The sequence below is a fragment of the Lissotriton helveticus genome, chromosome 4_1 (assembly GCF_964261635.1).
Source record: "Lissotriton helveticus chromosome 4_1, aLisHel1.1, whole genome shotgun sequence".
NCBI lineage: Eukaryota > Metazoa > Chordata > Amphibia > Caudata > Salamandridae > Lissotriton > Lissotriton helveticus.
In genome coordinates this window covers 499,125,718-499,151,223 of record NC_136063.1, presented here as the reverse complement: position 1 = coordinate 499,151,223, position 25,506 = coordinate 499,125,718, and the positions used below count along the sequence as shown (strand labels likewise).

The window sequence follows — 25,506 nt, the reverse complement described above, 5'->3', positions numbered from 1 at the left end:
GCTGGTGTTCTGAGCCAGCTTAAAAGCTCAAAAGTGCTGCACACTTCCAATTCATGGCGTGTATTTATCTGTAACTTATCAGACAGCAGGCAACCCTCTACTAGGCTTTTTTGAAAAATGAAGATGCTGCGGCCAGTGGGAAGGAAGGTTCATCACCGTCATAAAGCAAGGCTACACGGTGCCAGTAAATGCAAGGTGCTGCAGTATTGAGGCACAATGTAAGTCACACCTCTGTGCCCCCGTTTTGACTCTGGTAACGGGAGCAGAGCCCCTTCTTTACAATCAGTGTACATCCGCGTCCACTATGACTCGTGTCCTCCCCTTGAACACAGATGAAAATAGATAGGACCATAGCCACGCGCGTGGTGATGGAACGTCTAGGCAACTGGCGCGAGTCCTCCGTGAACTTAAGGAAGAGGCGAAGGAGCTACGTGATGTCCTGCATACTGCTTCCTAGCTCTCTGCCCGCTCCTGTCTGCACACCTGTCCAGCTTCGGCGTCAGCCGCGTCTGTGCACAGCGTAGGCTGTGAGCTCAGCCCAGGGGACTGCGCGCGTGCGTGCGTGCGCGCTGAGCCCCGCCGCCGTCCTCGCGCCTCCAAGCCACCGTGCACCTGCTGCAGGCTCCAATCCGGCGCCGGTGTAGCCTAGCACTCGCCCGCTCCGCTGGGGCTTCCCACCGCCCCCTCCTCTTCCTCCCCTCCCTGCCGGCGAGTCAGCCTGACTGTGAGTCACGTGTCAGTGCCCGAGGCAAGAGACTGAGAGCAAAGCGCTTCATTCCTTCTCCCACCGCCATACTGTATTTTATACTAAATCTCATTTTTACTCCCGCTCGGTGAGTACCTTTTCAGTGGCATTCTTGTCTTTTTTTTGTCTTTTTTTCATTTTTTCTTCTTTTTTTCTTCTTCTTTGATGATTGTTTTAGATGAAAGCTGGAGCATGTTTTTAGCCTTTTTGTGAATGCAAGTTTTTCTAGCATGCATTGGTACTTGTTATGAAGGTGCTGTGTCTGTGTGGCTGCAAGCGGCAGCAGCAGCTACTGATAACGTTCCGTGCAGCCCCAACGCCAAAAAAATAGCAACTGGTTTTGTTTGGAACGCTATGTGAAGTGTGTGCACATTTTTGCTATTGCAAGTGGCATGTCTCTAACCCCGTTTCCTCTGCGTTTTCTTCTTGCGTTGGGATTGATGATGCATTGCACAGCAACAGCGTTGACCAGAGCGTGTGGTCTTGCAGGTCCGATGCAAACCATTCACCAAAACCTTCATTTTATTTTTGTTTCATTTTTAAACACCAAGACAAACCCACCGGTTTGCTTTCCTCTTTTTTTTAGCGCCCCCCCCATATAACCGAAACTTTTCTTGCAGCTAGCGCCTTACGACAATCTTTCTTCTCTGCTAAGGCCAGTACTTTTTGCACGTTTTACTTTTTTTCTTCGTCTCATTCATTTTTATGGTGTGAACAACGATGTTCATGTTGATAACGTTTTTACATGATGGCAGTGGAAGGTGTATTTTTCTTTTTCCCCCCTGGAAAATGAAGTGCTTTTTCGGTTTCCTTGTCAACGGAAGATGAAGTGAGAGAGACCCGCGCAGCTTCGCAGTGAAGGTACTTCATCAGCTTGTAGGCGTTGCCTCTGTTTGTAATTGAACGTGAACAGCAATCTGCGCTCCATGCATCTGTGCGCACAGCGGGGTCATTGCTGGATGTCTGTGTCTAGGTTCACCTGCGCCTGGAGCCGCGCAGCGTTGCTCCCGTCCTCTCCCGCAGCCCTCCCAAGGGACGGCTCCAGTCACCGGGAGCTAGGGCTGAAGTTGCGCTGCGTGGGTTCGATGGGGCGCCGTCCCCCGCGCAGGGAAGCCGAGGGATCGCATTCTGAATCAGAAAGCGAAGCTTGCACAGATAAATGCCTGCGGGAGGGCTCGGGTTGACTTTGGAATCACCACCCATCAGGAAGGTGCGGTTCACCCCCGGGGAGGGTGGGGGTCGCTTCGCTCTGGGCATTGCTGGTGGTTTGGTTTTGTGTACAGAGACCTTTCCAAACTATCCCCAAAGCACCATGTTTATTGAGCCCCCTTCAGCAGGTCAGTGCTTGTGGTGGGGATGCTTAGCACCGGGTGATTAGTGTGACAGTGCAGGGAGGGGGGTGTTTATCGTTTCACCCCCAGCAGCTTCTCTCTGGTCGCGAGGTCTGTGCGTGTGGATGCTGGCAGCAGGCGCGGGTCCAGCCTAACCGACAGGTAGAGTTCAGCATCCCGGGGTGTTTCTGGCGCTGCGTTGTCTCCCGTGTGTTGGCATGGACCTTATGTGGATGGAAGTGCGGTATGGCTGATGCTTTCTGATTCATTCCTCTTCTAGAAAGATGCCGGGGGATGCGCGTCACAGTAGAGGAATGTGCGGCGCTAAGAAGCACTGGGTCTAGCACACGTGATGTCAATATTATGGCCCGTTATCAAGCTGGAGTGCAGGGGTGCTGCCTGTTTGGGTGGTGTGTGGGTGTTTAGTGGAAATACTGAAGGTTAAACTTAACACTGCATGCACTGTTATCTATAAATATGTTTAAAGCGCTGGCACGGCAGGGTGCTCAGTGCTGGATGGTTGTTCGGCGTTCAGTGTATGGGAGGCTGGCGCTGAAGTATAGATGGCTGGCTTGGATCGTATGATTTATTGTGCTGGAGCATTTGGCGAGTTGTCACATGGCCCCCTAGGAATTCCACCCACAGACCCGTGCAGAGGAAAGCAAGGATTGTGCATTTGCCTCCATTATCTATTCAGAACAAAGTGATACAGGAAAGCCCAGCCGTGGCGCCGCACGCTAGAGTACGCGCCTCGGGTCGGCACCCGAGTGAGGACAGGGGCACGTGCTTGAGAGCTGCTGTGCCTTTGAATTGCCGATGGGAAGTCCCATGTGGAGCGCGTCTAGCATAGCTCAGCAGGTCGAGCTCATTCTCCAGGGGCATTTGGGGAGCTCACACATCACATATTAAAATCTCAACAGCGCCAGTTTGGTGATCAATCGCTGAAGGGACGTTCTTGTATGTATGTCATTTGTAATTCTGTTACACGCATTTCTCTAAAGTACCATATGAAACAGCAGTACCTTGTTGGACAAAGAAGCACAGCTGCGGTTGTTGCTCTGTTTTTTCTTGGGGTGTGACGTTTTGTAAATGTGCTGCTACTTGACTTACTTTGATCTTGTTTATCACACACTGCCCCGCACACATTTACCTTCAGGCCATCTCATCTTCTGATTTGTAGCTTGTGTTTCACTGTTACTGTAGCCTTGTGAGGTGATGTATGTGTGCGTTGCTCAGATAATTCCACTGGAAAAGATTTAATATGAAACTGTTCAGCATGTCCCAATATCAGGGAAAGGATCACTCAAACAGAATAATCCATGTGTGTCTTCACGTTAAACTAATCCAGAAATTTAGGGTACACTGAGGCTACTTTGCAGTTTTCCTGTTTAGCATCTATGGTGGCATTTCAACGGAGCAGCACTCTATGCCATTGGTTTGGTACCCATCAGGTCTTGCCTGTGAATGACTATCTTGAGGTGGATAGTGACCTATTTAAAGACTCCTTCTCGAGATGCTTTCCACACACATCTGAGATTATTCAGTGGCATATTTGTTTATAATATCTGTAATTTACCAATATTTAAACCCACAGTCCGAGATTGGCGAAACAACCCTTAAATGGTGTATGCGGCATTGGATCAATAGTTATAGTTCATCTTTAAGTCGTTCCATTAGATTATACCAGTTTTTTCTAGAAACCAGACTTCATTGGCAAAAGTATGTGAAACTTAAATGGTTTGTTACTTGGTTATAAGCTTCATCCTTGTCATCGTATTTCTTACATCATGTGGCGGCCCATGGTAAACATCATGATATAAGGGAGGGGTGAGAAAGTGGCCCAAGAATCGAAGCTGCTGCCAAGTATGGCGACCATAGATATATTGGATTGAGAAAACGGCCAGCGTTTTTCCTTCCTCTTTTGACATGTTTGGGAAATATCGGTTTCTTTATAACTTTTCATAACATTTTCGAGCCAAGTCTTGACATTTAATAGGAAATTTCTATAACTAAGGAGTGACCTCTTAAATCATAGGTAAGAATAATATTTCATTGAAGAATGGAATATTTTATAGGAAACTGGAAACTAATTGATTTTCGACCTGTGCATGACACGTATGTCCTATTTTCCTCTGTCCTAAGGAGAAATTTCAGTTTTATTTTCACATTGCCTAGATATTTTCCAGGCTGCCAAAAAGAAACAGCTGATTTAAAGGTAGCTTAAATAAAATGGGTCTTCCTCATAACTGGCATTTTTGATTTTGTAAAACATTGCTATAGACTGCAGTACTGTATGTTGAGTGTCTAAAACCAGTGACCATGACAAGAGATGATATTTATTCTCCCATAGCTTTGGACAGTACTCTTTCACACAAAAGTTTCAAGTGCTGAGTTAAATGTGGAACATAGCCGCAACCTATCTGATACAACAGTAGGGTGTCGATTTTGCTTAAGTCTAAATAAGATAATTGGAATGGAAATGCCTTGTTATGGCAGGATGATTATCCCACTTAGATTGCATAGGGAGATTCTAAAGTTATAGCCTCATCACACTGTTGAAGCAATAGTTCAACCAGTACCTCCTCAGCAGGGGGCTGCCACACACACACTAGGGAATGTAGGTAACCACCCAAGCTGCCAGCCCATCAAAGGGGAGCAGGACACCTTGACAGGCATAGTTCATGTACTCTCATTTACACTGCAGGCTTGTCCATACTGTTTTGAATCGGCATGGGCAATACTTGCTCTTAAAATGGACCGCGTGTGTCTTTGGTGTGTGCAAATGCTTCGAGTTCGTGCTCTCAATCACCCTACCCAATAATCTAACCAGTAAAATATTCTCTTTTCTAAAACGGATTTAAAGTTGCTTCCAACTGAACCACCTGACGGTCTCCTGTAGCAAATCTTCGCAGCAGGACAACACTCAAGTCTACTGTGCAACATTTTTATATGTGCATTGTATTGAATTGGGACAGGCAGCACAAAAAGGAAGGGGTCACAGTAAAATGTATTTCTAAGGAAGTAGGAAACTAGGTGGAAACCAGGGCAGAGCCCAGCAGCCACCACATAATAAAAGGCAGTCGTGTTATGTGCATCTCCACAGTAAATATTTATGAAGTCAAATCACATGAAATTCATTGGACACTATTTTCATGTTTGTGGTCATTTTAAAATCCTAAATGGAATATACTGTTCTGTGGCTCAACAATCCTGCTGTAGTGTTAATCTACATTGTATATCTGCACTAAATTAGCGATCCAAGTGTCCCTGACCTAAGTTTTGTATTTATGAAACACCAAAGACAATATGAGTGGTGTAATCCTATTTCATATAGGCAGGCATGTTATGGTCTGTACTTTGTGGGTGAATCAACAAAGCAGCTGGGCATAGGTAGGCAGAAGGTAGAGTTGTCCATCATGACTAGATTGTTTATGTTTCAAGTACAGCTTGGAAAGTGGCAGTGGCACTTTCTGTTTCACTAAATAGAAGTAGGGATACTAAATTTCTTCGGCCTTGGGCCTTTTATGGTAATGTCCTTAGTGTGTTCATGGTCGTACCCTCTTCCAAGACATTCTTTCAGGGTTGGACTGAAAGCATATTTGCCACCTGTCCGTAATCCATTTCCTGAGTGAAACAAATCTAGTGTCATGAATTGGCTTCTCCAGTTGCGCAAAAATTGTCCAAACAAATGAGAAAAGGAGAAGCAGCTTATTGTAGTAAATTTATAATTCTGACATTTTCCTTCTATTTTCTGCACTCTGGACATGTGATATCTCCTGCTGGCAAGGCTTCTTGTACATGAGTGCTGCTTGAAGAAAACAGTACGGGTTTTGCTATGAAGTTGCAATTTACTTGCCACTTTGGTAAGTCAGAGACACGCAAAAGGTGTGTGTATTTGTATGAAGCGCAAGTATGGGGTGCAGCAATGGAAAAAAGCTTTTGCCACTACTACATATAATCTGGCACGTTTTTTTAAATTTATGTTTTCTGCTAAAAAGCTGCAGAAACTGTTTTAAATATGTAGAACTCAGATTATAACTCCTAATCACTTTAAATAGGAACAAGCTATCCAAGTTACATTTTCAGTGTACAGGTAATCAATCCTATATCACAAAGTCAAACAGTTTATTGTGATTACCCACACTGATGTGCACATATTTGAATTACAAAAAAAGAGTATGCCTAAAGCTTAGGAGGTGTGGTTTGTAAGAGGTTCTTAACATTCCCAGCTAACCTCCTGTTGTTCACCCTTAATTGCCGTTTGTGGCTGAGGGAGCCAAACATTACAGAGAAACTCCGGAGTCATGGCACACCACTACAAGTATCATACACAATAAGTAGAGTTCTCCAAGCCAATGTGACACTTTCTCTTTCGTTTTAGTTTCTGAAAAAAGGCTACAGCCATCACGTTTGTCTCAGCAATTTAGCCAAGAGCTTTCCCTTTTCCTCTTCCAGTAAGACTATGGTGTTCAGGAAGTCTCAACTTGTCTGTTTGGCATGCATTTCTCGTTATCGATTCATGTGAATTAAAAATTTGTGACAAGAATTTTCAATTCTATTAAGGACACAGAGGCGAGGATTATGCTTCACATTTCTTTACTGAAGCTCACAGCAGCCAATGAAAACACAGAAAACAAAATCACGTGATCAACGAAAGAGTCCCAGGGTATATAAGGTCCCTGCATGAACATAGAGTCCTCTTTCTTTGTAAACATAACAGTTAAGTCCATTCACAACCTGTTCTTGAAGAACAACCGGAAGACTAGGACTTCTCCAAACCAACAACTAAAGGCCGAACGGGGCTGTACATTTGATCTGGAACCCGATCCAGGAAATACAACGTTGTGTAGACACGAAGAACTGCATATATCCAGCTACAGCTGTACCATAGGCCACCTCTTCAGATTCTGTTCTGAAGACAGAAGTGCCAAAAGTCCTTGGCAATCTCTGCCAACATCCGGGACTTGGTACCACCCAGTTTGTTGACATACCGAACCGCCGATATGTTGTCCAGCAGAAGAAGGATATAACAATCTGTCTTCTGGGGAAATAGACATCGGATCGCAAAGGAACCAGCTAATAGTTCCAGGCAGTGGATATGTAACTGTAGCTCTTCCGGCGATCAACGACCACCCGTGGACAAGTGGCCGCATCGGTCTCCCCAACCCCACCGGCTGGCATCGGATTCGATAACTACATCCAGGGCTGATCCGAAGAGAGCTCGGCTGTTCCAGGCCTCCACGTGGTTTAACCACCAGTTCATCTCCAGCCTCGCCTCCTCTGAGAGAGGAATCTGTTCTGAGTAATTGAGGCCTTTTTGGAGATGGCGGATCTTGAGCTGTTGAAGGGACCGGTAGTGATGGGGACCCGGGAAGATGGCCTGAATGGAATAGGCCAATACACCTACTATTCAGGCTAATGATCTCAGGGACATCGTCTGCCTGTGAAGTGTAGACCTCAGTTCCTGTTTGATACCCCTGATCTTTGGCATCGGAAGCAAGAGCTGGCAAGTCAAGGAGTTGACTAGGAAGCCCAGGAATGTGATCGCTTGCGTCGGGGTCAGTACTGACTTGTGTGGGCTCACAATGAACCACAAATTCTGTAATAGACTGATCGTCCAATTGAGGTGTACTTGAACTAGCTGAGGTGATGTCACCATACTGATGATGTCATCTAGATATACTATAAGATGGACTCCCTGGGCTCTGAGTGACTCTACAACTGGTCTCCGGAGTTTCGTGAAGCACCATGGTGCTGACGATAGGCCGAACCGAAGAACTTGTACTCGTAGCAAACTCCCTTCCATAGAAACTGTAGAAAATGGCGATGAGGGGGAAATATGGGAATGGACTAATACGCATCCTTCAAGTCCAGCCGGACCATCCAATCTCCTTCTTGTAGGAGATCTCATAAAAGATGGATACCTTCCATCTTGAAGTGTCTGTAAGCAATCCAGGAATTGAAATCGCTGAGGTTTAAAACCAGCCTGGACCCACTCCTTTCTTTTCCACTAGGAAGACATTGCTTAGAAAACCTCGAGGGTGAAGAGTGGAAGTCAATATCGCGCCTTTCTGCGTAAAGACTCAATTTCTGTTGAGATAAAGCTCTGATATTGTTGGGAAAAAGACATTGGTTGTGGATGTACGCCCTGAAATGGGTAATCAAATAACTCTAGTTTGTACCCTTTTACTGTTTCTAACACCCAAGCATCCTGAGAGATCTCGCATCATGTGTCGAGAAAACACATTATTCTGCCCCCAAAATCACATCGGAACAGGGAATCAAGCTTACCTGAGTTTTCCGGAGTCTTGGTGATCACCGGGATACCGCCAAACCTGCCTTTGCGGAATCTGTTCCTGGATCTTCAAGTGGGATAGAAGGAGGAGGTATTGGAGCTCGAATCCTGATATCCTCCTCTTTGTTGACCACGAGGGGTGCCTTGATTGAACCCATGGCCGAATGAGCGCCCCCGAAAGCATCCGTCCATGACGCAAATCGGGCAGAAGGCTCGCGTAAGGGTACCCTGGGCTTTGTTCAAGCCGCTAAAAGTAGCCACAAATGTTGTTAATTCTTTCAGGAAAGTTTGTCCAAACAGCATTCCATGAGCCAGTGGGCCCAATTCAGATGTTGACAGTTCAGCGAGCTTAGGATCTGATTTCAGAGGATAGAGCGATGGCGTTCAGTAGATAATGCACAGTTAGCGTTGCCAAGTTGGCAAACTGCCCTTTGTGCCCAGCCAATCAGTTCTTCCGGATCAATTGCAAACTAAGACTCTTTGGCACGGAATCCTAATTCAAGAATTTTGATTAGAGGACCTGTAATATCAAAGAGTTTATCCTGAAAGGATCTCCAAAACCGATCCCGGCCCTTCTTGGGATCCTTAGTATACTTTTTGAGGTAGGTTAGCATGGACGGATCTACTTCGGGTGTCTCCGCTACCTTACCGAGCAGATCTGGTCTAGGACATTCTGACCGAAGTTTGGCTCGCACATCCTTATCAAACGCTTGTCTAATGTGGACATACACATAATCTGCCACCTTTTGGGGCGGAAGCCAGGCGGAGGAATTTGGGTGGATAATATCTGATGGTTCAAAACTGAGGAACTTAGGAGTTGACGGTTTCTCAGTGTGATTCTCCTTCCTCACCTTCTTTGCAGGTCTAGAGGCCTCTTCTTGATATATATATATATATATATATATCAGGGGGAGTGGTAACCCCAGGCAAGCTTCTGTAGTCCCCAACAGGAACCGTAAACACTTTTTTATAGGATGTAGAGGGAGGAAAGCTTGCCACAGAACCCACTCTAGGCAAAGCCTAAGCACAATTGTTCAGCCCCACACAGTCAGAAAGATGCAGGGCGTCAGGGGAGGAAAAACTGGCCATTTACGGCAAGACAGTAGGTCAGGAGCTCTGAAAACGCAGCTCTGGTATTCTTTTCAATCCTCTGAGAAGAAAATTCCCAAAAATGGCCACCCCGCACGTGCGGTGCTGGACGATGTTAAAAATAGAAAGAGAACTGTGCATCCGCATCATTGCTCCCCGAGCCCTCCCGCTCCACTGCCGATCGCCAGTAAGAGTGCGCTCCTGGCAGAGGCGGTTTCCCCACAGTCACGAATGGGGGAATCAATATCAACAGCACTTCCAATGCGCTCACAGCGGACGCGCTACAAAGAACCCGAGCTGAAAGATCCGCTCTTAATCCTTGGAAGAGAGTGTGTGCCCTTGGGCAGAACTCCACATGAATAAAGCGCGCTGTCAGAGCGCGGCAACTATGAAAATTGCATAAATACACAATGCTTTAAAATACCTTTAAATCCTGCAACAGTGCAAGCACTAAGCATTAATAGAGCATCTACAACATTGTAAGTACCCTTAACCCCTTGGATGCGTCGGATGGCCGGGGGCCATCCGAAGTTATGGTGGGCGTGTGCGGAGGACGGCCAAGGGCCGTCCGAACCACGCCCACCTTTTATTTCGCCCAAATCGCGGCGTAATTTCCGCTGTGGTTAAAGGGTTAAACACTTGTAACAAATTGTTCAGGCATTAGCGAGCAAATAAGCAATACAATGTAAAGTCACTTAACTGGCTGCGGAGCAGCAAAGAAAGAGGACTCTATGTTCATGACGGGGCCTTATATACCCTGGAACTCTATGGTTGATCACATGATTCTATTTTCTGTGTTTTCATTGGCTGCTGTGAGCTTCAGTAAAGAAATGAGAGGCATAATCGGAGCCTCCGGTCCTGACATAGAATTGTATAAACAGTGACCTCTTGGTGTCCTCTATCTCCAGATTAGGTCATGGTATGTCATCTTCTAAGAATCAAACTTTTGAGCGCATCTGCTACAGAGAAAATCGACACGGACCGCGGCCTAAAGCAAGGGTGCGTCTTAGCTCCGATGCTTTTTAATTTATACACCGCAGACATGGGCCAAGCCTTGATTGGAGCCACATTAGCAACACCTAGGATCGGGCACACTAAGATCCAACTAATGCAATACGCCGACGATCTGGTACTCCTAGACCATACTAAAATAGGCTTACAAAAAGCACTTACGGCCCTGGCAACCTACAATGTCAAAAATAAGCTGGTTGCCAACCCATCCAAATCAAAAACAATAATTTTTGGGCAAAACCCTAAGAAAAAACTGGCAACATGGAGGCTTGGCCAGCTGACTCTGGATTGCACACAACACTACAACTACATGGGGGTTTGGTTTAGCGAAACAGGTCGCCCCGGAGTCCACCTCCACAAAATGCAGACGAAAGGGAAAAGCATCATTTACGCCCTCTGCAAGCTATATGCCACTCTACATAGCCCCACAACAACAGCTATCCATAGAGTCTTGAGGGCGAAATTAATACCATCACTTAATTACGCACAGCAGGCATTTCCAGGGAAACTAGCGAGAGACCTAGAAAAAATCCACCGCTCAGCCTATAAAAAGCTATTCCATCTACCCGCATGCTCCAGGAATAATCTAGTGCAGTTAGAATTTAACCTGAACCAACAAAAGCTGGAAGAGATGGCCTCTCTGAGCAAATACTTTTATCTTACCATGGCGGCACCAGAGAACACAATGAAGTCTACCATAAAAAGTATTTTTCTGGAACCTGGCAATCCCTGTTCAGCCAGCCTTGCCGCTGCTAAAGACGTTTTGAAACTTGCAATAGAGAACTGGGACCCGAGATAATCAAGTATACTGCCATCAAAAGCACATTAAAAAAACAAGTTTGCCTTTTCCCTCGCACCTCAGATATGGAATCATTGGAATCAAGAGGCTTTCACGAGTCCCAAAGGCTCCCACATACAGAGTACAACCCCAAACCTCATCTCACGCAGGCCGTGGGAAGACAAGCCTTACATAGGATCGTAGCTTTCAGATTACACCCTCTCCCACTTAAAGAATTATACCACTCCGGGTCGACAAAAACGGCCATTAGGGAGTGTCGGCTCTGCAAATATAAACGGGAGTCTTTGGCCCATATCCTACTTTGCTGCCTGGCCCTGCGCCTAGTCCGCAGACTTTATCTTAGACCCATCCTGCTACAAAGGGAGACTAGAACCGCAAAGGAGGCAGTCCATCAACTGTACACACTGGACATAGTGAAGCATATGGCATATGGCTATGTTTGGTAAATTTGTACAACAGACTCCTATGAAGCTGATGCACTCTCCAAGCTAAGTAATCAGGCAAGCACCGGCGTTGAGCTTAACGGGAGCATGTACAACTGTTGGCAGAGTTTAAAAAAAAAAAGCTTTCTTGGACTTAATGATCATTGAATTTTAGACCCTTAGATTTTAACCATAATGTTTATAGTTTTAAATTGTTCAACTTAAAAAAAATATGCAGTGTTCTTTTTCTACTTTGTTTCATTGTAATGGTTTTGAGTAACCACACAAATAACATATTCATTCATTTATTCATTCATTAAAAATGTCATCTTCTCAGCACATGAAGAAAAGACCTCTAATCCAGAGACACAGGTGACTGAGAAAAAATATTAGTATTATTCATTAAACCATCTCAGTTCAAAGTGATCCCGCATACCAGACTTAGTAAGAAAGTCAAAATATGTCCCATTTTTCTTCCTCCCAACAACTGCTATAAATAGCTCTTTTAGGAACGTTTTCTTTGTACTGTTCTCCTGGCCATTACCTCAGACCTTAGGAGCCATTAGCAGCAACAGGGCCTGCACAGATAGGGGATTGGAGGTGGAGACTTTGATTGAACCTTAGAGGGTGTAACTGGGGTAGCCAGAGAGAGAGAGCAATAAAAGTAGATCAGCAAACCCACTATTTTTGTTTTATGTGTTGAAACTGACTTTGGGGTAGCTTTTGCCTGAAAGCATAGCATGCAAGCAGAACAGAGATGAATTGCTACAAAACATGGGAGGAGAAAGTCTAGGATTTCTAATTCGATTCCCTTAGGTGGGTCATCACCGATTACTGTCTCATTTTATCCCTAAAATCAATCTTCCTGACTCACTCCCATCATAGAGCTGGCTGGAAACAAGAAAGGTAGAGAGATATACCTGCTGCTGCATTACAGGTTCTCCTGGCTACTGGCAGATGCCTGAGTGACATTGGGCTGCTGCTTTGGTTTGGATCTATTGGAGAAAAAGGCTACTCTAAGACCTAGTAGTGCTAGCTTCTTGCGAACACCCGATACATGTGTCCACGTCCTGACTGGGAAGCCTGCCTCTCCCAAAGCAATCTCTCCCCTTTAGCTGGAAGTGAAGAATGCAATGGAACTGTGAAAACATTGGCATGCCTATTAAAAAACAACTGGACCAGAAACCGCTAAGCAGTTTCTTGTCTGTTTTTGTAAAACGTCATCCCTCTGATTTGGGAGTGCAGAACTTCCTTTTGGATAATACAAACTTGTTCTGCTTGAGATAAAGAACAGAAGTACGTTGGAATGGTACATTTTACCGTGGACTTGAATTGGAGTGGCAAGGAGCACTGCTACAACTTGAACCAATGGCTTGATGTCTATGAAGCTTTTCCTGTAAGTTTGGAGACTTTTGTAGACCAGAAACTAAACTTGCAAAACATTTTCTGTAACTGGTACTTACATGCAGGTTTATCTCTGGATCGCCATGACAATTTGCAAAGCCTACCTAAAACACAACCTCCTCACCAGCTTTAAAGTAGTCATTTTTCTCCTCAAAGTGTATTTGGGCGAAGTTTAGGCTACAGCAGGAATATTTAACAGACATGGGCAACCTTTTGAAGACCTTCTTGGCTACAGTATCTGTCCTTGTCCTGCTGAAGATGGTCAACTTCAATAAGTGTTTTAAAGGTCCAAAAGCAAAACATTTGACCTCTACAAACCAGCAACTCATGCTTAGCCTTGCATCAAGACCTTCGCCACTCATAAGTCAAGTCCCTGTATAGAGCCCCCCGTAGACCATCATGGTTTTTTCACATTAACATTTTTTCTAGAGGAACTTGTTTTTTAATGTTCAAATTCCATATCCCTACATTCGATTTTCTTAATTTTTGTGCCGCTTTACTCCATATCTTTTTCTGTTTTTTATCTCACTTGATTGAGATATCAAATATTCCTTATTTCCTGAGTGTATTGTTTTTTTGCTGTTGCACTTTTACCAAGTGTTTCTCTCATCGAAGCCTTGGTGGTCGAGTTGCTCTACCAAGTGTGAGCCAAGCATTCCTCACATAAACCATCTTACCTTTTAAGAGTCGGATTATTAGAGCTTTGCAGGAGCTTATTCATAGCTCACATCAAAACTATGGCGTTTCTCTCCCTTAGAATTGAAATCCGATTTCCTGTGGGGTAAAATAGAGGTGTGTATGCAGAATGTAATAAGATTGCATTAAGCAGCTGGTCTGATGCAGGGTTTAGTTAATATATTTTTTAATGTGGAAAATGCTGCAGTGTCCTCTTGAATCAAGTACAAAGTGTTTTTTCATTGCATGTAAATGCATTTTGGAAACTAATTTCCATGCATACTGATATAATTGTTCATCAGGCGTTACTCTGGAGGTGTGAGTTGGTTTCAGAACGCTCCTAGATTGCACCCCGGGGAATCATTCATTCTTTACCAGTAGCAATGCAGCTGTGATGCTGTGCAATAACAATTCTGATCACTTGTCAAGCTCTCCATTTTTATTTAGGGGGAAGGAATATCACAATCGCCAATAATTTGAGAGCTGTAACAACGTACAGTGCTGTGGTTTACAAAATCACCTATGCTAACATTTTTACAATCTGGTCTATTTATTTACCGATGTTCATGCTCTACTAAGCTTAGAGCATTGATGCCTAAAAGGACTTATTTTTTTCCTTCACTGTAATATCTGCAGCAAAGATTTAATTGTGACCACACAATTTTAAAGTCTCTCTGGATGAGAGGGAAATATGTGGCATGCACGTGCGGAAAAAAAATTCTAACAACTTTTTTATTAAAAAAAAACTATTTCCCAAAGATTTCAGAAGTACATCTAAAATTATGTTAAGGTCATTTGAAATCTCATGGATTTCTTCGAAACTTTCATGAATGTTGCACTCTTTTTGCAGTTAATATAGACCCCAATCTCTTCTAGAGTTAGTGTGATTCAAACTAGTATTTTTCTCATTTCAGCTTGCCAGCCTTCCCCAAACACGTCAGTTCACTCTTCACTCCTTTCAAGTATTTATATTGTGAGCCATCCGTGATCTGTTCTGATCACATGGCCTGTGTTTCTATTTACTAATATGCTGGTGACTGCGCTAGTTTTGAAATTATCCACAAACTAGTCAGGCCCTCCACTGATCTTCATTGCCCGCTGGGTTTGAAAGCTGGATGCAAGCCAGCCATTGCAAGCTCCCGACTGATGGCACAGATAGGCTTCAGTTTAACTGAGTTGAGGATGCCCCATTAAAGAACTGAGCAGATGTTGGGTGCACCATTGACAGCATGATTACTCAGACACACTGGTTGAATGCATTCCTTTAAATTAAAGTGACGTGTTTGTTCGTACTCCTCTATTTGTTTTTCGGTTGTGATGTGCATTGGTTACGATTAGGTGTTGATAGTAACACATATAGATTATAGTACTTTCATGTACGTAGCTTCTCTGATCTAATTGTTTCCAAGACAACAAAAAGTGACAGCTCAAATTTGTATTTGCATAAATAAGCATGATTAAATTATGTCTGCTTCAGGTGAGTTATGTTTGCTTCTTGTAAGAACAAGAGACTTTTTTCAAAATTAACTTTTTATATTACTGCAAGATAATCTTGCTTTTGATTGTGCCATTTACATTTTTGTTGGAAGAGCATTCTCACATTTTGACTACTCATTACAAGGGCACCAAATGACTTCTACTATATAGCCGTTTACCTACTTGATTATTATTCAGAAAATGCCTCAAAAACTACCCATAAAACGTTATGGTTCTGTTCATTTCACTGCATGAAATTCAGTTTGACATAACTTTTGGGTATTTGATAAACACATCTGTTGGGCAGTTTAGGACAGAAGGTTAATAGGTTTAGCTGGGCACTTTTGCTCCCTTTACCTGGGTCATACAGAGAGCTCACAACTTGAGGACATTATTTGACCAAACCTCTATTTCACTCTGAAAATTACTAAAGTAACTAAAATAAGTTCTGTCGTTGTTGCTAGTTTTGAGGGACTCCCTTGCACCCCTAACATCTAAGTACATTATCTTGTTATTTGAAATGTTAGTCCCCTGGCTGGATTTCAACAAAGTAATCTACACAGATCTCTTAAACATGGCACGCGCCAAACGTCAGAAGGTCCACAACTAGGCACCCCGCTTATTTTCGACCTTCATCACCAAGACAGTATGGTACCTATAGTGAAATGTGTTTCAGTCAAAGAATGATCACAGTTTAAGTTTACATTCATAGTGCACTAGCCTAGGTCTGTGATGCTCTCTGTCTACTTTCCTGATATCTTCCAGCTCTATAAGACACATTGTTCTTAAGTTTGTACTTGTGAACCTCCCTGTTTGTTGAACTATATAGGTATGCTTGAAAGGAAGGTTTTTCTTTTTTACAAGATCTAAGATCAATCTTCCTAGCATCAAAGACTCAAAGAGGAGAAAAGATGCACTGCTTTAGTACTGCCTAAGGCTTCACCTCTTCTTATAATACCTTTTAACTCCCCTTAAAACCAGATGAGGCACCAAAAGAACAGTCAGATGCATAAGATTGGCCCTTGCAGCTTGGGGGGTACTATGAGAACCTTTTCCACCTCTTCCCATTGCAAATGTGTATAAGGAATGTGTATTTACAGGAGACAATGCAGTTAGTCTCCAAGCAGTAGTGTTGCACTACTGTAATGGTTCTCTTTTACTTTGTAAGTCTATCCTTTTCCCAAACAAGTCTCTTGTTGAACTCTGAGCTTTGAGGCAGTCAAAGATGGCAAAGAGCTCCCTTCAAAATTCAAATTCATAATTACATTGTTAACTCTCTGGAGCTGTAAATTACGGTTTCTCAGTTGCTGTTGAGATGTGATGTCAGTTACAGAGAGAGGATGTAGAGGTGAGAATTCTGCAGAGTTGGAGCTATCAAATATTACAAGTAAATACATAACTGTGCCATAACCGTATTTCCAATGAGAATGGAGTATTTTTTCAGATTTACATTTGCTGTTTGTTAGAAATGGAGTATCTAGTTAGCAGCGTTTTGCACTCTGTCCAAGTAGGGCCCACCACTCTAGTCAGGGCAAGTGTGATACACACTAAAAGTGTACCTCTGCTCACCATCTGGTAGCTTGGTGCAGAGCAGTCAGGCAGACAGTACATTGGAAGCATCAGGAATTGTATACGATGCAGTGCACAGAGGAGAGGATGCATTGCGGATGCAGGTGATGTGTCGGTTTCTGAAGGTGGTGTAGAGTCGTTGATATATTGGTGCCCTGGAACAATGTGTTGCACAACCGGTGTGATGCGTTAGTTCCTGGTGCGAGACCTTGGTTCCTGAAGATGGGGCAGCGGTGATGTAGAGAGCGCATTGTATTAGTTCCGCAGCATCAATATCCATCAACTGGGCTGTAGGTGATGTGTCGGTTGGAAACCATGCAGGGGTGGAACTGCATTGGAGTGGGGACGGTGCACCATGGATGTCAGTGATTTGGTGTCCAAGACTCACACAGCAGCGATTCTTTGGAGCTGCTGCGGCAAGGTTGAGGCTGCTTTGTAAGTCGAGGTCTTGCGCCGTGCACTCTGCAAGCGGTGACCATGGATTCAGTGCAAGCAGCGGCACTGCATTGCCAAAGTCGGGGCTGTGTTGTAAGTCGAGGTCGATGTGTCACGCACTCACCAAGCGTGGACCAAGGTTTCAGTGCAGGTAGCAGCGATGTGTTGATTTTTGCAGGTATGCGCCAGTTCAGAAATTATGCAATAGAGTTAATGCATCGATTTCTTGTGCTGCAGCACAAACTCTCACCTAAACACCAAACTCCAGTTTTCAATCTGTTACCAATTGGAAGTTACACTTGTAAAGTCTTACAAGGCAGCTCCAAGGCTAACCTATAGTAAAAAAATGAATTTAGCAGTTTTCACTACCACGGCATGTAAAACTCAAAAGCACATGTCCTACCTTTTAAATACACTGCACCCTGCCCATGGGATTACCGAGGGGCTACCTTAGGGGTGACATATGTAATAAAGGGAACGTTGGGGCCTGGCAAGTAGGTGAACTTGCCATGTCTACATGGCAGTTTAAACCTGCACATAACGGCTCTGCAGAGGCAGGCCTGAGACAGATTTGAAGAGCTACTCATGTGGGCGGCACTATCAGTGCTGCAGGCCCACTAGTAGCATTTGATTTACGGACCCTGGGCACATGTAGTGCACTGTACTAGGAATTTATCAGTAAAACAAATATGCCAAACATGGAGAAACCAAATACCATTACATTTCAGACACAGAGCACATTCCCTTTAGCACTGATAAGCAGTGGTAAAGTGCCCAGAGTCCTATAACCAGCAAAAACAAAGTTCAACACACAGTCAAAAACAGGAGATCAGAAGCCAAAAGACATGGGAAACCATGTCAAAAGATGCCAACTAACACTACTGCTCAAGTTCACAATAATGGCTCTACGTTTTAAAGGCAAAACAAGTTCTACAGGGCATCTAGGCTGCTTGCATAGTTTGTAGGAGATTGGCTATTCCTAAATTGTTGTTTGACGTCCTTGGTGCATAATTAAAACATTTAAGTTTGTTGTGAGGATATTCTGTGTTAAGTACGACATCCATTCCCATTTTCATTCTTCCATTTCTGAAAGTGCTGAAACACAAAACAGGCCTGGAGGAGGCGCCATGGGAGTGTAGAAGTTATCAAATTTAGGCCTGCAATCTCAGAAGGTGTATGGATTATTATATTCGATTCTCAATTTCAAATGAGGGGGATAGGCTAGGGTACAGATTGGCATAACACATGCTGCACTCACTAACAGCAGTACTTAATCAGCACAAAAGATTCAAGTTGATTTCTTTCAAGTTCCTACTAATTTTTTGATAGCATGCCTAGCACATACTTGTTTTATGGCAAATGACTGGACATAGTTTCATTAATCTCACAATTTCGATTGTTAACATCATAATCACACCTCCCACTTGTGTACATTGGGCACAAAAAACATTAAATAGAGTTCATTCAAGACAAACACATATAATCCAGTGCTTAAATTAAATATTTGTCCTACAATAAACAAATGTGTTTCAGTAGCTCAGATAATACAAAGAGAAGTGAGAAAGTAACATGAGTGATGGGAGTCAACTTATGTTGTTGACTAGAATGTTAGAGACTATTTTATGGGGCAAACAGGGTTTTCTGGGCCCAGTCATGGGTGTTGAGGGCTTTGACTCCTGCTGTGCCTACCTTTTATGGCCCTCGAGCAACTGCACCAAGTACCCATTCAGCACTTGACTCTCAGTAATGGCTTTGTCCAAGCAGTCCAAAGATCCTCCAGTGGGGAGGTGGATACAGGGGAATGAATGTGTGCTCATAACTCAACAGGCACACACCTGCAGCAATACATCATTGCCCAGCCAAATACTTTTAAGAAAAAAAGTATTATTTTATAGATACCATTAACCACAAAGGTAAAATACGGCATTCATAAACAACTACACTGGCCTCTTGCATTTCTTTAAGCTGTGCCCGGGTCCCAATCCTTCCTTGCAATAGTGGTTATTACTCATTTCTGTAGGCGACATCCAGGTCAAGAATCCCTAGTTGTCAGTCTCAAGATCCCTCTCTGGCTCTATTTTAAAGTCAACAGTATTCCAGTACCGCAGCGCTATCAAGCAAGTTCCCCCGGGACCTAAAATAATTCTTACCTGCAACTGCAGGCTTAGATCGTCTGGAGTTACTGAGCGCACCCTGTCTGCAGGCCTTGGAGCAGCAGCAGCTGAATCAGGTAAGTTTGCTACACACAACCCAGGTGGAGTGCACTCAGCGGGCACTGAGTTCCTCACACCTGGTCATGCCACCAATGTGACTGGGTAAATGCCTGATCTATGCCATGGTGGAGGGGTGACGCGACAATCTTGAAACTGGTTCCTCGCCTTGATCTGCAGGTACACCTATAGTGCCCTCCCTTCTCCAGTGGAGGTGTCAGTGAGGTTGTGCAGCTGGTTTCTCCCAGTGACATCCCTCTGGCATACAGGGGAACTGTATTCTCTCTGTACATGGGCTCTAGCCTGTTTGGCACAGCAAAGTCCTCAGTGGTGGCCTTGGGGTCACACCTTGCCTCTGCACAAGGGCTACGGCCCTCACAGCATAGCAATTTTCTTGCAGTGACCCAACCTGGCATATGGGGCCACTGGCTCCACACTATGCACAGGCTCTGGCCCAATCAGTGCAGTTATACACAGGGCTCAAATCACGGCACCCCTCCTTTGGCATACAAGGGTCGCAGACTACATCCTGCACATGGCAAAGACACAATTGGTACAGCAACCATCTCTTCACATCTTGCAAAGGGAGTTCACTCAAAAAGGCTCCCCACTGGACCTTGCTCCTACCAATGCTCTCCTCTTCTTCACAAGGTGCACTGGTTTTGGCAAGCAGGCTGATGCTCCAGGGCAGGTGGACTTGTATTCCTTGGGTGATGTCCCCTCAGTCAACCGGTAGCCTAGCAGGTCTTGGCCCTCAGTACCAGTCACAGGTGGAAGACTTGCAATGCTTCCTGTCCTCACACAACCCAATTGGCTGCTTGACAGTTGACAGTTTTTGAGGTCTGAAGCTACCATTCTTAAAGTCCATTTCCAGACACTAAATGTGATTTAGAGTTGGAATCTTTAAAGTTTATGTTTGGGGTCTGTTTGCTTTTAAAGTGCCCACTCCTTTGCCCTCTCTTCCTCTTGAAAGCAGTCTTTTACAGCAGGAGTGACTCCACGCTCATGCTGCTTAACTCCTGGTGAAGGCAGTAGCCATTCACCACTATGAAGACCGCAATCCATGAGACTGGCATATGTCATGGTGCACACGCATGATCCGTGTTTGCCTATGTCAACGAAAATCAGCATTAGGGATCGATACGGTTGTGACACTCATGGTAGGGGTGGATGTCCATTACCATGCAGAGGACTTTTCCGTCCCAGCATATACCAACAAAGTATGATCGGCAGATCTGTAGGCATACCATGCTTAAGAAATTGTTTGGACATACATCTCAGAAGTCTGAGGTAATGGTAATGTGTTCAGTGGTGTTCTCCATTGCTGCTCCAGAGCTGGCATGGCTGGCTTGCTGCTCACAGTTGGTGTAATATGTTTCTTCCCCATAACATCTTTTGTTTTGGTATTTGAAGAAAAACAGCTGTGTTGACCTTTCTAATATGTTTACTCATCGGATATCTGTCTTTGCCAAATGTTCCTTCATGCCTTGTGCCTTCCCAAAGATGCATGATTGCTCCTGCAGCAGCAGGTGAAGATACAATGAAGGAGTTTTTCAGTGCTGATGTCACAGCACAATGATACACAGTAGGGACTGACCCAGTCAAGACCATCATCACAGATGTAAGCCTTAGAAGAATTGACTCTGGGTGTTAGGAGAACCCGCAGGTGCCCCCTGGATGTTCCACCTGGTTCGTTCCTTGAATTGTCGTCTTTCTTCTGATCAAGCTTTGTAAAATCTGCCTAGAAATATTTTAGTAGCCTTAACAAAACTGGCCAACTTAAAAGACGCCTGAGTAGACTTTGCGGACTTCCATAGGATCGTGGATCACATGTTAAGAACCAGTGGCCTTGAGCACAAAATTGCCTAAGCCATTAGAAGCTTGTCATTGTGTTCTACCAAAATAAAATCTTAGTGCTGGCTTTAGTTCCCAGGCAATTTGTGTTTATTTTAAAAGGAAACAAATTGTATTTATAGAAGCTACACCTATCTATTAAAAAGATGTGGAGGTGCTGGAAGGGAAAAGAAAGCTGTCATGTGCGTGTGACGATGAAAGATTTATGTGACTTAAAGTACAATTTGCATTATGCTGCATAGTTGATTGTATGAATTGAGGTATCCTGTTTTTTCAACAAGAAGGGGCTTCTGGGGAGTATAACCTTCTCGCCAATCAGTTGGGATGTCTTCACTAGAGGGTAGTATATTTTTAAAGGATTCAGATGAATGATGCCTATGGCTCACATTTACTGCATACCCATTGGTTGTATTGTGCTGCATATGAGAATGCTATTTTGGGCATAACTTTATACACAAGTCTCTACCTGTATATCATAAAAATCTACAGCAGAATAAAACCTGAGCCATCGCATAATCCAGTGTTGAGGTACTCATGACTTTGTTTCTTCATTTTATTAAAATCCAGCTTCATAAAATATGAAATCAAGGCAGTGCACACCTTTAAACTTTACAATTTGATTAGGAATTCCTGAAGGCTGACAACACTGTCATTTAAATGGTTTTGTCTTTGATAGTTACATTTTTGTCTGTCCCTTCTGTGAATCTCGTAGTGTAAACAAATTAGTTCAAGTCAAATTCCTGGCTGCAGTTCTGTAATAGTTTTTTAAAGGATAAGATATTGGGAACTAATCTCTTGTCCAACATTTCTGCAGTAACGTCACTGCTAGTTGGAATGATGATGTAGACCACGTAGCAATACTGACCCACCGAACACATTCGTTTTCAGCTGTATGATGGCCCAGCCACACATAACAAATACTGGAGGAGTGGTTAACTCTTTTATAATTAATGAAAGAGAGGCAGGCTGAGCAAGAGTGCCTTGTCTTCCTCAAGAATGTTTCCTCATGGGCGCTTCTTCCTTACTGGACATGCTGGTCTGATTGAACCTCCAGAAAAGTGTCCAACTCTGGGGATGAAATTCTTGTTTTGCCAAAACCCCAACCTCTATGAGGTACTTTGCCCTCTTTGTGCCAAGGACCTACTAAGACGGTCAAAGCACACATTTTCATTTTTTGCGGTTATTACCAATGGTGGAGTGAGTTACATTAAATGCTTCATATGTATGATTCAATGTGGGGAAAGCTGTATTTTTATCTGGATTTTCTGATTACTTCTGCATCTTAGATGGAAGAGGTAATCTAATCTAATTCTTAATGGGAACAACTCTTCTCCAATCCAAAGGAGCTTTCCACAGTTGAACTTTGACCTCCTTGAAGCTCTAGATCATTATGGAAATCCAGAGGAATTTTACATGGTAGGCATTCCTCTGGGTCTTAATTGGCCAGTCCTTCTTCAGCACTGATCCTCCTGAGGACATTCACCTCAGCTGAAGATTTTGCAAAGGATACTGTTTTAGGACAGTGCTTACAGATAGTATACGGCAACTGTCCTAAGCGTGGTTTAATTTGTGGCCTTCTAGAACTGAAACATATGGTCTTGGAAATTTGAATTTCATTGACTACACAGCAGCTCTCAAGCTCGTCCAGTGACATGCAAGAATGTTTGCTACTTGTTTTATATAGTGCAAACTTGACCCGAAGGTATCCGGTATCAGAGCGCTTTACATGAGCACCAGTTGCATTACATGAGGACACATTTTTGTAAGGCACGGGGAGATTAAGTGATTTACTCAGAATCACAGGGTGTTGCGTATTCCTGCCGAGACTCGAACTTGGTTCGCCAGCTCCAAAGTCGACCGCCCAAGCTGTTAGGCCAACTCTGTACTGTTGAGTCTTTTGTTGCAGACTTTTCAAGTATGCTGTGAGAACAACAAACATGGTTTTTACATTCAGTTATTATTACATATGAGTGTTAAATTAGCAGATTATACAGAAAGTTCGTGCATTGTGAATGTATGCAAGGTGTATTAGTCAAATATCTGTATGTGTAATTTGAAATCGATTCGATGTACTGCTTTCAGAGTGTTACTGAAACAAAGCATGTTGCTTAAAAAGACTAGATAAATTGCTTTGCCTCCATCTTTTAATTTCTAAATTAAGTAAAATCGTAATTTTTCAAAACAAAAATATGTAGGAACTGGAAATTTGTCAGAGAGGTAGTGTAAGATAGAATTGTACCTCACCATATATTTCGAGGTATTACTATTTCCTTACACTGCCCTTGTTTTCAGCACGTTTACTGCTTACCTTGAATTATGAATAAAACATGTCTATAGCCCCAGAGACATTCACTATCTGAAGCCAGCACTAAGGCACATGTCCAGAAATGGAGGTTAGGGAGACACGTGTACTTTTATAAACCAATGTTAAACACGAGGAGGAGTTGGGATTTGTTTTCAGTCATTCATTATTCAATTTCTTGTAAGATATAACGGTATTAGATAGAAAATTGGTATGCGTTCTGTTATTGCATAATGTAACACTTTTATTAACTAGTGTGCATTGTTGCAACCACTGGTCAGCATTGGCTTGACCAGGTTTGATAACTACTATAATAAACAAATGTTATTCTTTATCTAATTAAAACGCACTCCACGAGATGAAATAGATGTCAATCAATTAATTTGACTTCATACAACAGTACAATCACAATTAAACAGATTTAGAATCGTAGAATTAAGCGAAAGCTCATGCTGCATATTTTAATGGAGGGTGATTTTTCATTAAAAATGTATATTCAAAAGTTGCAATCTCCTGCTTGCAGCAAACGAAACACCTACAAATGTTGCACTTGTTTGTTGATTGTAAACGGCATATCCTGTACACGGCATATCTCTATGATATTTGGTGATTCAGTACAATCCAAGGGAGACAATAGAATGCCATGCATCTGCAATTTCGAGCCAAACATTTTCACATGCACCAGTTCCCTGGCAACTAGTATTCAAGGCAATGACAATAGTGATTAAATCAATACTCTCACAAACGTCCGTATTAAATGACCAAATTTAGCTGGCATTCATTGCCTCCTGTCAGCTAAGCACTGAATGCTGAGAACAGGAATTACTATTTGCTGAGAAAAAATGTTTCCTTTATGTTTTGAAGCTTCCTAATACGTAGCCCTCCAGTTGAGTCACTATTTCTTTCTTTTTTTGTGGTCAATTTGTATTTTCATTGGTTTTGTCAGTCTCTACAGCTCCAAACCCTTTGCATAAAAGACTCACTTTAATTTTTGATCCCACAAAAATTTACCCAAAGCTGAAGGCAAGGGGAAATCTAGTCTCCGATACCACCTTTGGTTTTGAGTTGAGTTGCGAGTATCTTCTTGGCAAAAGACCCTTTGCAGATTAACAGATTTCACAGTGCCATCTGCCTCTCTTTGAGGGAAAACGGGGGACTTTCTTGACCCTGAAAATGAGAGGGGATGATTGTCAGATATGCAGAGCAGTGACGGACAGGCATTTTATTCTATAAGGCATTCCCTGGTGGGCTTGGAGCCTTTAGAGGCTGACTTTTAATGCGCAAGGCCACTCCTAGTGCCGCTGTCACTGTCCCCAGCTCCACGAGGTTAATTGCAGTAGGCACATGGACCATTCGAGAGAGAGAAAGAAGAAATGAGGGGGAGGTAAGCGATCATAAGGAGAAGCAAAAGGAGAGAAAGTGTTCAAGTACATGGATAATAACAGTAAGAATAGTTGATCAAAACCTTGCAACTGAAAGATCTATTATGGAGTAAAGTTATAGTTGCAGACATGTTATGAATCAGTTGATGTTCAGAATTTTTATGAAGAGATGTCAATTATGGGTATGACTTTGCTGGTAAAAAGTCACAGTTTACCACTGAGAGTCCTCAATTTATGATCTGTTTGTTCATACTTTTAATGTTACACTATCTCACACCTTTTAACAAAGTAAATGAAGGCACGCATGAAAACTTGTAAACAAATCAAGTTAAAATATCTGAGGTTCATAACCTTGAGCAACAGTACTCAGAATCACCTTTGTAAAACAGTGGTTAATGAAACTAGACTTAAAGCCCCAGTCTTTTCAATGTTTACTTTATGGAAGACTGGGCCTTCGAGGAAGAAGGTGGAGAGAGAAAAGTGAGTAGGACCTAGGGTCTAGGAGGG

General features: G+C 43.3%; 1 protein-coding gene across 1 annotated transcript in view; it reads left to right on the top strand.

Annotated features, from left to right (window-relative positions):
* The first annotated feature begins 675 nt into the window (after positions 1 to 675).
* Positions 676 to 25,506, top strand: part of RALYL (RALY RNA binding protein like) — a 1,751,515-nt gene continuing 1,726,684 nt past the window's right edge. The window contains exon 1 of the mRNA XM_078687094.1: positions 676 to 833. The gene's annotated coding sequence lies outside the window, so the exon portion shown is untranslated. The remainder of the gene's footprint in view (positions 834 to 25,506) is intronic.